Below are 14,772 nucleotides of genomic sequence, written 5' to 3'. Positions count from 1 at the left end.
TTTCTATGTTATTAGATCAAGACACAAGATATCTAAATCATTTATTTTAGGTTCATGAGTTGCATGTGTAAGCTAGGGCTAAGATCTTGTATTAATTATTTTTTTCTGCAGAGTGTTGGGAAGGTCATATTTTCTGGCAACATTTAAATATGCATAAATTAAAAAAAAAAAAAAGGAAAACTGCCTCCCTCATAATTATGTCATACATGCGTTCTAGACTTAAAGCAAAATAACCTGTGATGTGAGACATAAAAATGAACAAATCCGTAAGGTTTTTGAGCCTAATTGTCTAAGTAAACTTAGTGTACAAGTGAGACAATTACTGTGGGCTCAGTGTGGCTTGAAGACCAGTTCTGAATGTACCAAAAAATCTTTATGAACTTGGGGAAAGTATTACTTTTGTTGGCAAATAAACACGTGTAAAGCTTTTGTGGGATTTGCAAGCCTTTTTATTTTCAAACAGAAACAAAGAGCACTAAAATAATTTCTAAGATCTAAGGTGAGTTTAATGGAATATGTAGGAGGGGAAGTTAAACCTAGTCCATCAGCATTTAGCATATGATAAAATCATTGCCCTTTTCAAGAATACTGGCTTAGTTACTTGGGGAGTATGTAAATATTGCTACCGGGGCATCTGAGGGACAAGGCGAGTTCAGATCCTTAGCATCTGGATACTGCAATAGTTAACAAGAGGCAGGTAAATAATTCAGCCCAAGAAAAGAGGATTAGTGGCATGCTTACTAGTGGCACGAGGGAACACATCCTCCCAACACGTTTCTCCTACAGACTCCCAGACCGTGGAAAGGATCTACATGTAAAATGACTTCTTTATGTGGAAATCATATATTTATTATATCATATGTCATATTGCCAACTGCAGTTACTACAAGGCTTACAGCTCTGTTAAGTAACATTACAGAGCATTTTCTATTTAATGCCTTGTCCTCGCTTTTTCACCCAGCACCAAAGTTTGAGATCAATAAATTGCTTTTGTCTTTTAGCATTTGAGGAGATACGTAATTGGTGGTGGGGAGGGCAGGGTAGGGATTTTTTTATTATTATTTTTTTTCTGATGGGAAGTTGGTGTTTCTTGCATAATGAAAATCTAGAATCTTGGCTGCATTCCTAAATATTGTTACTGCTTTTGAAAGATTGTCCTTTTCAGAAAATCATGATAATACAGCCTAGCTTTCAAGCCAACTCACATGCACTTCCTCCATCATCAACTCAACCTGACCCTTACTAGTGCAATTTATAAACAATTAATTATTAGTTCCTCCTTGTCCTTCCTTTCCTCCTCCTTTTCATATAAAAGTAAGATGACTTCTAGCTATAGGATCACTTGCTATTTGCCCTAAATATCTTGACAGCACCTCCTTGCTTCAGTACTCCTTTGGAGGCCGTAGCAAGGGTAGTCTTTTAACATCTGGTGGCCAAAAGAAAAGACTATGTATACAGGAAGCATAATAGTCCTTGCAATACAGTCTCCAAGTTTAAATAAACAAACCTAATTTTACTCTATGGTTGAAAGCATTTAGAGGATTAACAAAGAAGTTATCACTTACAGGAGACCGTATGATCTTGACTTTAAAGTTGAATCATAAATGTATGGTTTTGAGAAATCTGAAAGCATCTGCATTTTGCTTCACTATTTTCTAAGAGACATTTCATGTAACAGTTTTAAATTGTCCATATTTGGTATTCACTTGGTCCTCATCTATTCTGTTCTGTCTGCATTCTGATAAAATAGCATGCTTGGAATTGTGATTAGGATGTTCATTCTTTCAGGCATTTTCTTAATTGTTGAAATATGTCTGAACTACTTATATTTAAATTAAAGTATTTCCATTTGTGATTTACTGGAGCAGCCACCACTTTGCTAGATATTATTAAGACTGATTTCCATAGAACGCCCTTTTTACTACCCATTGTTAATTACACATGCAGCTGGAAGTGGGAGTTCTGTGCTATACAGTCTTCATAGATAAAATTCTTGGTACAAATCAGATACGAAATATGTCAGAAATTTTGTAGAATGACCAATACTTAAGAATTTAAAAGATTTTTTAAAATGATACTGACAGTCTTAAAGCTTATATGAATTTTACCCTGCATACCTTAAGGTCTAAATGAGCAGCATTTTATATAGCCATGTTAAAAGCAGTCATAAAATAATTCTAATTGGTTTCTCCTCCTTTACGAAGTTAGCTGCATAATAAAATATACAGATTTCTTCAGATATGAATTCAATATGTGAGATGTATTGCTATAGTCTGGGTCAGATTCTGTTATCAGCCATTCCAGTGTAAAATTGAAAAACATCAACTGAAATCATAGATCGATTAAATTTCAGCCTCGTTTTTTGTTGTTGTTTTGTTTGTTTCTTTTTTCCCTCCGGATTTATTGCTCCATGTCTCATCATTACTGAAAACAGTTTGTTTATTAACACAAAAACAGCAGCATGTATTTGAGAAGGACCATTTTTCCATTTATCTAGTTTGTTGAATAGAACTGGGGTAATTACTTTATCGGTATTTGTGGCTTCTCCTTTACAATGTAATTTGAGGTATAGTAGCATGGGCTGGACAGACATTCACATTCATTTTTCTCCATCCTGAACCATGTAGCATTGACTTAGATGTATTTTGACATATGGAAGCTGGAAGTGCTGCTTTGGGTAATTGAGAATCCAAGATTTCCTAGTTGACGCTGCAGTGCTGTTTGTAATAACAAAGCTATGTGCGGACATTTCCTCAGAGTGAATAGGACCTTATTCTTCCCTTGATACTTCTGATTATAATTTACATCAGTGGGAGTTGTGCATTGTTATTGAAGGGAGAGCAAACACCTGTATGGTGTAATGTCAAAGCCATATTACAGTGCCATTGCATGGCTGAGTGACAAGGAAAGCAAGGTGAGAACGGATCCGACTCTTCAAAGTGAAACTCCAGGCCTGTTATTACCTTGTAGCCCCAGCATTTGTTGTACCAGTTTTTCAAGGATCCTGATCCTCCTGCTCAGCTGGGCAGAATGTAAAGCAAGAGGAAATCTTCCCACTTTCTGCAGCGATGGCTGAATGCATTTCAATGGGCCGGAGTGTCACTTGTGATTTATTGCCCATTTTTGTTCTTTTATGTGTTATATTTGTCATTTTTGCAATGACAGTTTCATCTATAAAACAGTATAGTTACAAGAAAATGTTAAGAGGATACAGCAGTGGCATGGGAGCTAGTGTTGCCTTCTCTCCTTTTTGTTTTTTTCCCTAGTACATTACAGAGTCAAATGTCAGGTTTTCTGTTTTTAAGACAGTGCAGCCAAAGCAGCTCAAATTCTAAATGTAAGTACATTTTCCATAGAGCAGATGAGGAAGAGCTGAAGTTAAACAGTTACACAGAGGGTCTAAAAATAATTCTAATAACTATTCACAAATGCTGAAACAACACATAATACAGTCTCTTTCCAGCTGTAGACAGTAGAGAGCCTGATCTGATTAGGAGTCAGTTACTGATGTGATTCTATTAGTGATATTAAGTACTCCTGTTCATATTTTACAGTAATAAGAATTCATACAAGATTTTCTGAAAATTAGCTGACAGCCTTAGTTTTGAATGTGTTCAAACTATTACAGAAAAAACAAAGGCTCTAATTGAGGATTCAGGTCCTCCTCCCAGTCAGCTCTGGTTACTCCTGGTTACTCTGAACTGGTTGGACTGGAGATGGTGGGATCTTTGCAACTCTCCTGTGTTAATAGGAGAGCAGAGAAGATAAATTGTAGAGGGTCACAGCAGCAGTTCTGCTCAGGCCATTGATGCTAATGGTTGGCAAAAGAGATCTGCATTCATCAGCTACCCTGGCACTGCATGGTCAGAGCTAGTGGTGTTACAAACATGGGGTGGGAACAGCTGGAGAGGATCCCTTGACCTAGAAGAAAATATTAATCACTTGTTATCCTTTAGGAAGGACTAAATAGCCTAAATAGTTACTTTCTGCACTGTAAAGACTGGAGTTTGTCTTTTATTCAGAAGAATTAAAGAGATGGGTGCCACCGAGTTAATAGTCATTGTAGTACCTGTATTACATCCCTCAAGTACACAACTAACTGATTAGGAAACGTGAGTGTCCCAATCCGTAGCTGAAAGAACATAATGCCACGTGTCTATATCAAGCAACTCTTTAGTGAAGAGATTGACACAAAATTTAATTCCAGCCACTAAAGACAAGTCCATGCAATTCATCCTAACTCAAAAAATAATCTATTTGCTCAGCAATGTGTAATCTTCATATGAGAATATCTTTGAGGCTGTCTGAGGTTGGATGGGGTAAAACCCAATTGTAAAAATAACAATATGAATAAACTGACAATGATAAACTCTTAACAAATTTAAGAAATTTCTGCCATCTCTGCAGTACCAGTCACTATCATATCTAATCCAAAATAGTTCAACATCAGCAATCGGAAGAGAAGAAGAAAATACAAAACAAAACAAAAATATTAGTAATTTAGAACATGCTTGTATGCAGTGTGGTGTGCTATTACATTTCTGTATCAAGAAATGATGCCTCTGATTTTTGCATTCAAAGCAGAACATGTTTTGCATGTACAACAATGAAAAATTAAGGAGAGACAAGGGAAGAGAGAGAAACTCAGAGATATAATTAGTAACTGAAAAAACCTGTGAATTTCAATGTTTCCCATCTGTAATTATTGACTGTATTCATAAAATGCTAGGCAATTAGAATTTTAATTTGAAAGAAAATATGGGACCGGTTTGGGGTAAAATAACCTGTAGTTCTCGGGTACTGCAAATCTGGTGTTGGTATCTCTGGAGAGTTATCAAACATGTAATGCGATATTACATGGATTATATCTGTGTTAATGTACAGACTAACATTACAGTGTATTGTGGTTAGAGTGGTGTACAAGGTGGAGGGTAATACTGTGAGCTTTAATCAAAAGACGGAATATACTACTTTGGGCAAAATAATGTTTCAGCAATTCACTCACTTTAAGATTCCTTGAAATAACTGAAATTTCAATAAATGCCTAAGCAGCATTTGTCTGCTTAGAGTAATATCTCAACACTCTGCAAGCCATGAGTATAGTTACTGTTGGGATTTCAACAGTTACTTCTCCAGACTTTATATTAATGTCCTTTTCTGCAGTAATGGGAGTTTGACTGCAAGAGCAAATGATTTTAGAGATGTGTGAGAGGCATTCAAATATACTTGTGTATTTTCAAGCCTTTATTTTTCAAAAACTTTGAAATTTAATGTCCTTCTGCTCATCTGATTTTCTGTTATTGCTGGCCACTGGGAAGTTTTCGTGTAAATAGAAAGCACCTGTACAAATGAATGTTGAGTCATAGTTTTGCAGAAAAGTGGATGGGAGTTGCCGTCTCACATGGTTTTAAGATGAGATCAGGAGAAGTACAGTAGTTTTAGGTTCTGTTTCATCTTTTGAGTTCGCATCAGAAACACAAACAGAGGGGAAACAGAGGAAAAAATGTAAATCGTCATTGATCAGAACCAAACATTAAATATTTTTGAAGCAAAACACGTTTTCCAGTGTGCTGCTGTTGAATTAATTCGACAGCTTCTGTTTATGACTAAATGCATTGATAATTAAAAATGATACGGAAAGGATTGAAGAGAAAAAATGACTGTTTAAGGCATTCTTAATCAAATATGACAGTTGGACATCATTTTTCTGTAACTCCTAAAACCTACAGGAAATACATGAAAAATGAAATGTAAATTAGTAATAAACATTCATAGGAGGCCTAGTCTATTCTTGTTCCTGAACTAGGATCTTGGTTTGTCTAACACTGCTTCAGTTTGGACAGTTTTTTATTGGCAATACTGTAAATGCTTTTGAAATGTGAACAGAAGAATTATTGGTACAAAAATTATACTGTATTGGTACAAGGTTTAGAACTCCATGGAATTATTTCTCCTTTCTTGTGCTGATTCTCCTTTCCAGTTCCTCTAATGAACCTTCCTGTCCCAAAAAAAGTGTTGAAGTGGAAATGTTTTTTAAAAAAAGTTTTTTTCTTTGTCCTGCCTTTTATAAATTTATAGCAAATATATTTTTACCTTGCATGTATATATTTTTACCACACATGCATCATCACATATATAATTTCATATATCTTTAAGTAGAATGAGCTATATGTTATGATTTCCTCCAAGAAAACAGGTAGGTGGTGAATAACAATAAGTAAATTCTGTTATTGAAGGATTTCTGAAGAGCACTTCATTAAGGGATACAAGAGCTGGGGAGGCTGGTCATGCAAATCAGCCTCATCTATGAGCCAGTGGCAGAACAGGCCAGAATGGATGTACAGGCCTACCGCTGGGATTCCTATACTGTGTTGTCCTTCTGCCCTCTGCACACAGACCCACACCAACACCATTCCTCCTAATGGCAAAGTAACTAAGCCTTCACTGACTTTCTGTTTGAAACTGTTCATGAGTGTTCCTATAACCAAGTCCTGAGGGGCAGCAGCAGTAGAAGGCAGTACCTCACATCACTCCTTCCTACCCTTAGTTCCAGATTACTCAGTTCCCATGCTGCATGTGATCCCTTGTGTTCATGGATGGAAAATAAAACAGTTATGTTTGTCCACAGTTGTGTTAGTCCATTCAAAAACTTCAAGTTCTATACCTGAATTTCACCGTGAGTAGGTCAGCTCCAAAATGCTGCTGTGATCTAACTTCCTATCTTCCCTGCTAAGTGGAGGCCAACCAGGTACTGGCAAAACCATGTTTTACCTCCTCTGAGGGCGCAGAGCCCTCTTCAGGCTTCAGTCCCACACCTTTCCTGTTTGTAGATGACAGCTGAAATAAATTTTCAGGGACATCTGCTATTCCTTAGCACTTTTCAGTATAGTTTCCTGAGTACGTCTGGTGTTGAAAACAGAGAGTTAGCCAGAGGTCACTTTTGGCAATAGGTGAAATTCAAATGCTCATGGTGAGGGTGATGATAAATTAACCACTACTTGAATACGAGTGACTAAAAAGTGATGCTAATGTGCTTAGAAAATTCATTATGTATGGACAGGATCAGTCTGGACTGACTGCTTTCATTTCTTTAGAGATAATTTGAGAGAGTCACTCTTCTACCCACAGTACTGTTGATGTGAGTTTATCTAGAGAACCATAAGATCAGATGTTTTAGGTCTGAAAGCTCACCTTGTTGTACATTATACTCCTAGGTCTTGCAGGAAAGTTAAAAGTTCCAGTGTATTCACAGAAGTCAGACTTACATGATGCTATTGGACTTCCAATGGCTGCAAGTGGGACCTCTTTCACACTGTATTAGCTGGTAGCTAACCCTAAATCTCAAAGTACTGTGAGATACCTTCAGTTCCAACCCTTCCCTTGTTGGTGCCTCTTTCTCGGACCTCCTCATCCTCATTCAGTGTGAGGCCTACATGTATACACCTAATTTCATGCAAATATGTTTTCATTGCTTCTCAGTCAACCTTAAAATTTGCGTCTCGTGGAGTCATACTGACTTCTGTTGTGTTTGGGTAATCAGACAGCAGATAGTAAAGATGTCTAGTTTCTTCTTTACATAGCAGTCAGGAAGGCCGTATTGGGTCAGGAGGATTTAATCTTTTTTTTTTTTTTTTTTTTTTGGTGACAGAGAGGGTCTGTCTTTCAAATATGGTGCCATGACCTCTCCCTTTGTTGACATGCAGATCTGTGATGTACCCCATTGTGTTTGCTTCTTTGGCCACAGAATATGAGTTCCTACAAATACGTAATCAGATTCTTTTCCAAGTAAAATACAATGGGGAGTGCTCTTTAGGGACATTTGAAAGTTTAAGGTTGCAAAGAACATTTATAATTTTTCCTTAGAAAATTACTGTTTTCCAAGAACAAGATACACCATGTCTGTATTTTCTATACTGATTATTAATTTCTGGGTGTGGTGTTGCTGTTGAGTGTGCCTTAAACATCTCTTAATGATCTCTGCTATAAAGGTGCAAGGAATTTGACCTTCTTTCTTCTATTTTGAATGAGGGCTTTGAACTGTTAGGATGACCACTGGAGAGGAAGTTCTTTATGAATTTTAATTACTTACATTTTCTTTGGTTAAGAGAAAAGGGAAAAAAGAGCTAGTAGAAAGTTTTGTTTTGTGTTGTTCCCTGAAGAAAATAAGCTGTTTATGAAGGCGTGCTTACTTGTTTTCTTGCAAGTCGTTTTTAAAAAAAAAACACAGACGTGGGAAAAATCCACCATAAGAAACCTGGTTTAAAATCCCATTAAAAAAAAATATTGTGGTGAGACCAAAAGACGTGTATCAAGCTAGGAGCTTTACTTGTTTTAGGCATGTTTTGTAAAGAATGTTATTATTCCTGACAACCAGAAACACAGATGTTTTTAAAAAAAAGTCTTTTTGCTCACATGCACCAACATGAATCATCCACCAGTGAGAGATACTGTTCATTCGATAGTCAGTTAAATGAGTCATATTCATCAGTGAAGTAGTTCTTTGCATTTCTTTTCATGCAATTCTTTGTTGCTCATATTTACATTTCTGTAAAGAATATCACAAACAAAATTAATAATTCATAATTATTGTTACATAGTGGAGCCTTATTTTGATAGTCCCTTCTGTGCATAGATCTTTTAACAAGACAGATTTTTCCTTCATTTAAAAAACACCAAATAAACAATATACCAAATCAGCATGGTTGTCTCATGAAAGTACAGAAATCTTTTTTAGGAAAGAAGATCTCTGCACAGCAATATGTATTGTACTGAGGATCATAAATTACAGATAAGATACTCTCCTGCTAAATTATGAGTGCTGTTTTTCCTGTTTCTCAGACATTCAGGAAAACAGATATAGTGAGAGCTAACACATCATAGGAGGGAGAACAAGGATACATCAATTTCAACGCTTAAATGGCTTCAGCGTTCAGCAAGACAGAAAGAAACCATAATCCCTGCCCCATGGAAAAAGCAGTTTATACGTAAGCATTTCCAAAAGAAGCCAGGAAAAGAAAGGGAAAATATTGTAAAAAGAGAAGTAAAGCAGACCTTACCTGAGGCATTTACAAAACTAATATGTTTGAGGCATAGAGTAGAGAGAGAATACTTAAAAAAAAAAAAAAAAAAAAAAAAAAGATCAAAACCACCTTCTGTCACAAATTATACCCTGCCCAACAACACCTCATAACTTGCACCATATGGACAAAGAAGCAATACAGTTTCAAAGGAGAAGTAGGACCACTGATTGGAAAGCTCACAATGATGAAGGGGAGGGAGAACTTTCTCCCTTAGCTGGAGTTCTACCAGGAGCAATAAAACAAAGACTTTCGTTAGCTGAATACATGCTGGCTAGCAGATGAGGACTGAATGCCAGTCACTTACAGTATAAACACTCTAGCCAGGGTGGTAATTCATTTAATCTAGAAATGTGTATGTGTTTTGGGTCTTCTCCAAGACAGTCTCAAATCCTGGCATCCGGAATTAACTTGAAGCTCAAATCAAAAGCATGTTATGCTGGCTTATCTTTTCATAGCACTGGTAATGCTGCTGTAGACTTAAAAATGAGGGCACAGTTGTCTGCAGTCGTGGAGGTGGGAGGGTGGAAACACTGAGGAAATTCTTCTGGAGGACACTGGACATTTTCCACAACTGTACCATGTCAGGTGTATTTTGCAGTTTGTGATAGGGGATTGGAACTAATGTTGATCATTTAGCATTTATAAGAAGGACCTATGTCTCTGGAGCACCCTTTTTCACACCAGTAGCGCAGACATATTTGTGTGCTTTCTTGTTTTGTCATATATCATTTTATCCCAGCCCTTTACTTTCGGCGTCTCTTTGTCTGCTTTCTCTGTCTTTATGTTTATGAACCTTTATGTTCCTTCCTTCCTTGGAACACCCTAACCGATATCGTCCTTAAAAATGTTATTCCATCTTTCAGATAATCTTAAAGATCTGTTTCTACTGTTATATTTACTGGAAATGATGAGTGATGCTAGTTAAATAGCAGGAAGCATAGAAGAGTTTATATATTACATTTTCTTATGACTATTTGCCTCCCTCTCCCACCTGTAATTGCTACAGCTGCATATTACAGCCTCTGTCAGCTAGATAGTATGTTTTTGGTGGCAAAGATTGCTTAGCCGTGTGCTTCCACTGTCTTAGTACAGTGAGGCTCCCAATTTGATAGAGAGTTTCTAGATCCTACTATCATACAAATAATAGAGATTAATAAGGATATTAACTATTGCAATCACTCCTGTAATTTTTGTTGACCATGGATAGTGTGGGCAGAGTCTTTAAAGCCAAGGTCTCTGATCTTTTCAGTCTCTGACTTTGTGGCAAGGACCACGGGACACTTGTGATGGATGTTCCAAGGAAGCATCGCACTTCTGTGCCTCCATTCTACCTTGTAGCATTTTGCATGATTTCAGCCACCTGATCACAGTGTATCTGTCATGCAGGGGTATAATGTTTCATTTCCTGACCCACTCTGTGAAATAATTTAGAAGTAGGTGCTGAGATGTGATAAGAGTTGAATTGCACTGCCTGCATAATAATTTGATTGCATGCCTCAAAAGAATCTGAAGTCTTGTAGTTGTGATCATTTACTTTGGTCTAGAGAGAAGCAGTTTCTGTGTAGTAGAGATCAATAGATATCAAAAAGAATAGGCTGCTTACTAACAAAACAAGTTAGTCTTAAGTTTCAGTGCAGACTGGGACAATCTGGCCTAACTCTATGCTTACTTTAAAGCCTTTAAAAGTTACCCATTGCATCAGTCACTGGGAAACCTATAAATGAAATTCAGATGGAAAGGCTTGCAAGAGACTTATCAAGCAAGTACCTTTTGAGAGCTTAAAGCTCCAGAAAGGAAGTAAAAAGGGCAGCAACTGTGGTCAGCCTTGAGTGGGAGAAATCAAAGGAGACCAATCTAGTTAATTAAAGGAAGGGGTTATTTGTTGCTCAAATAGGAGGGTAAATGTCTGGATTTTTTAAGAATCACTTTAGACAAAACAATCTATATCTCGTTTTGGTAGTGACTACTTTTATCTTATTCCTTTGTTTGTAAACATAACTAGCAGCTCCTAGACTATTGAGCCAGGGTTATTTTAATGGTAATTCTTTTCTATACAATGGCCAGTCAGTTGGTCATCTCTAAGTACGGTTTTTGGAAGGGACTAATAAACATTGAAAAACAAGTCCAAACTTTGTTAATATACAAAGAGAGAAAGAGAGGTTTTGCTGAGTTTGGTAGAGGTCTATTTCTGTTACAGAAGAAAACTTTCATTGATTTTGAAAAATAAAGCTTACATGTAAGTTAAAAGAATTATATTTTGCTTGGCTATTTCAGTCAGTGAATAGTTTTAGCTTCCATTTTAATGAATAATGGTTTTGCTCAAAGTTTTCTATCCCTAAACTACCTACAGAGACTATTGTGTTGTTTTGGGTTTGATTAATAACATGGCACTCATGCCTTCCGAGCAAAAAAGGAAGTTTTCCACCGAAGGAAGTGGCAGAGCCATTTCCCCGAAAGCACAAATTATTCCTATAATACTAATACCAGACCTGTATACCTTAAGTAAGAACTAGAAATTTTTAAAAGAAACATATTTTTTTTAACCAAGTATTTTAGCACATGGTACAGAAGTAGAAATTTCACTGCATGTAGAATTCACTATACAGCAGACACTAAATATTAATAACGAGAATATAATTCACATCTCAGTCCAAAGAGGAGGTAGGATGCCAAAATGTGGCTTAGTAGTCACTAAATTTCAGAGAAGGAGATTTCAATATAAAGAAAAAGCTAGTAGAAGAGGTCTGAATGTCAAAAATAAGTGAAATAAAATATTTAAGTGTTTTGTAGTACTACTTAAAAATGTAATCATTGCAAGGTACTGAACAAAAGGAGACCCATGAGGGAAAGTCATAAATCAGGCCAGTTGAAGAATGTTTTTTCCAAGTTAAGAAAAAAAAAAATCACATTTTAAATGCTACTGTAGGGTAGACCACAAAGAATGAGGAATAAATAAGGAAAAGGAAAATTGGAAAGTCTGAGATTAACTAAGGGTAAATATCTAAGGGTATGGAACCAAGCATTGTTACTGTCTTTCAGTTAATTCACTGCAGGAAGCCTGAGGAAATAGTTCACTGGGTTTTGTAGCATCTTGGGGTTTGTCTATAAGTGTATCTCTGTTTTTCACTTCTGGCAGGAAGCACTCTAGTTTGTTCTCATCAAGTAAGGACTTTCTGAAGTCAGCACCTTAATCCTTTTTAAACTGTCAGGAAACATTTCCTTGTCCTTTCATTTCCTAAGCAGCTCCCTTGAGCTGTCCTGCACTCACTGCTTTTTACTGACCTATTGCCTCTCCAGAGGGGGACCACAGTATATGTGTCACTTTGTTCTGATTCTTCTGACGCTGTTAGCCCAGACAGGCTCAGTGAGGAAACAAGTGAGGTTACTGTGCAAGGTTTAAAGTCAGGCTGCTGTGGGCCCGGGTAGAACCAGAAGGTTAAAAGTCAAGCAAACAAAAACCAGTAAGTCATTAGGTCCAGTGTTGTAAGGAAAATGCAGTGGGCTTAACTCAGCTGTTGGCAACAATATGCATTCTGTCATTAAAAACATATGCTCTGCTGGAGATGCAGGAGTCCATCGGTATGTTAAATGCTGTAGTGTGATCAAGGAATTTAAAAATGGCTATATCAGACAAATTGGTTGAAACAACAATAATAAATAGAATAAAATGCCAAGACTATAATATCATGGTACAACAGAGTACAGTTAATGCTAATGCTGTAAAGAAAGATTACATTTCACTAAGCTTTTTTTGGACTGTCAGCACAGTAAAGAAAAAACACAATAATTTTTTAAACTTGCAACAGTCATTTTCCAAATCTCTCTTGAAACCTTACAAACAAAACTAAAAGCATGAATTGCCATTGCAGTTTATCAAGTGGCAAAAGGAATTTCAGAACTACTGCTCCTAGCTGCTTGGATCCCCTTACACAGTTTGCCTTTCTCACCATAGTGCCAATGCAATTGCTTGTGTGGCTACAGGTTAAAAGTCAGTTAAGTAACTGAGGTGAGAGACAAGGTTTTACTTTGGATCAAAAACTACCTATCAGACAAGAACCAAAGTAAACTGCCAGCTTTTATCATAGCTAATGTACTTAAGGGTTTAACATTGCATGGTCTACAGTATGTCTATTAAATACTTGGAAGAATCAGTGTTGGGGCAGCAGCTCTTGAGTATAATGTTAGGTGGTGTGGGTTAGTCGAATTTCATCAGGGCAAAACCAAACCAAATAAAGAGGCAGTACCAATCTGGTTCTTATACCCAAGAGGATTGTGGAACCTACTGGCGCTAAGAAAGGAGCAACATTCTTTTAGGGAATCATTGAGATGCTGAATGAGACCAAATGAGAATTCAGTTAATGCCAATTTAACTTTCTTGTAATATTTAATGATAGGAGTTTTTAAAAGGTGGGTTGTACGTCATACTTCCACTTTAAGACAATCTCTTGTATGAGTCAGGCTGAGTCCATCAGGGTGGGAAACTGTTCAACTTTGTCCTCAGGGTGGCATTATGTGCAATTTTCTTAGACAATTTATGAAGATCCCTCAACTGGGTAATCACTATATAATGCAATATGGGAGTTTCAGACTCCTGATGTTAGGCTTAATATTTCTGTTTGTGTAGGTTTTGTTTTGAGAGTTTGCAATAGGGGTGGATTCCCTAGCTTGCAATGCATTAACCAGAGGGTAATGGCATTTCATGAAAGTTGTGCTCCGTGATATTCAGAAAACATATGTGTTCTGAATGTGACTTTGATATTGTCTCCTCTTTGTGGCTCTAGCAAATTCTGATGAAGTGAAGACCTTCTGCTCTCAAAGAGAGACAGGACATTGAGATAAAATGCATAGGGTAGTTGAGAGTTGTAGGTTAAAATGGAGCAAGGCTGCCTTCACTTCTTTTTAATGATGAGCATGCCAAAACTCACACTGAAAGCCATAATGGAAGGAAAGAAACCATAAAGAAGATTTCAAGAAGGCATTAACGTTAAGTGTTCCAGTAGGGTGAGGTAGCCTGAAGGAGGTAATGATGAAGAGATGGTAGGAAGGAACCAGTCTTAGAAGTTATATCTGAAAAGATACTGCTTCTTGTTGTCTGCATTCTTCTTTGCTTGGGTCTTCAATTTAAAAGAGGACTGCAAAGTCCATCTCATTTCTTACTGTTTGCATCATACTGTTTGATTCACTGCTCCCTGTTTGCCAAGTTCAATTCAACAGCTGCCTTTTGCACGAAGAGACACTAGATGTCTTCTAAATATCTGACCCACTTCTGAATGCTGTGCAATTACAGCAATACAGTTTAACAAAATCGTTTATGTACGACACAAGGAAAATAAAAATAGAACTGTTTATAATAGAATTGCATACATATGCACTGAAGAAAATACAGACCCAGGTTCTTTTACCATTACTCATATGGAGTAAGAATTGTACTAATGCAGCATTGCAGTGTATTGCCATGGAAGTAACTCTCTGGTGGCACTGGGCACCAAGACGGATAGCAGATCATCTGCTCTGGTGATCACACAAAGTGCCATGACCAGAGTTTTCCAAATAACTTGGTATATGAAGTTAGCTCTAAATATATTTTGATTAAGGGTTTGGATATTTCCTGGCACCGATGCAAATTGCCAGATTTTCCTGTCATTGCTAGTGGTAAGGAGTTTTGAAGATGTAGACCAAAAGAGTAACTGTG

At 37.0% G+C, this 14,772-nt stretch overlaps 1 protein-coding gene across 13 annotated transcripts in view; it reads left to right on the top strand.

Moving 5' to 3' along the window:
* Positions 1–14,772, top strand: part of PTPRM (protein tyrosine phosphatase receptor type M) — a 490,453-nt gene that overhangs the window by 309,459 nt on the left and 166,222 nt on the right. The window lies entirely within an intron of this gene.

The sequence above is a fragment of the Anser cygnoides genome, chromosome 2 (assembly GCF_040182565.1).
Source record: "Anser cygnoides isolate HZ-2024a breed goose chromosome 2, Taihu_goose_T2T_genome, whole genome shotgun sequence".
In the NCBI taxonomy this organism is placed as follows: Eukaryota; Metazoa; Chordata; class Aves; order Anseriformes; family Anatidae; genus Anser; species Anser cygnoides.
Note: the sequence above shows the minus strand (reverse complement) of the source record. Positions and strands in the feature narration are given on the sequence as shown.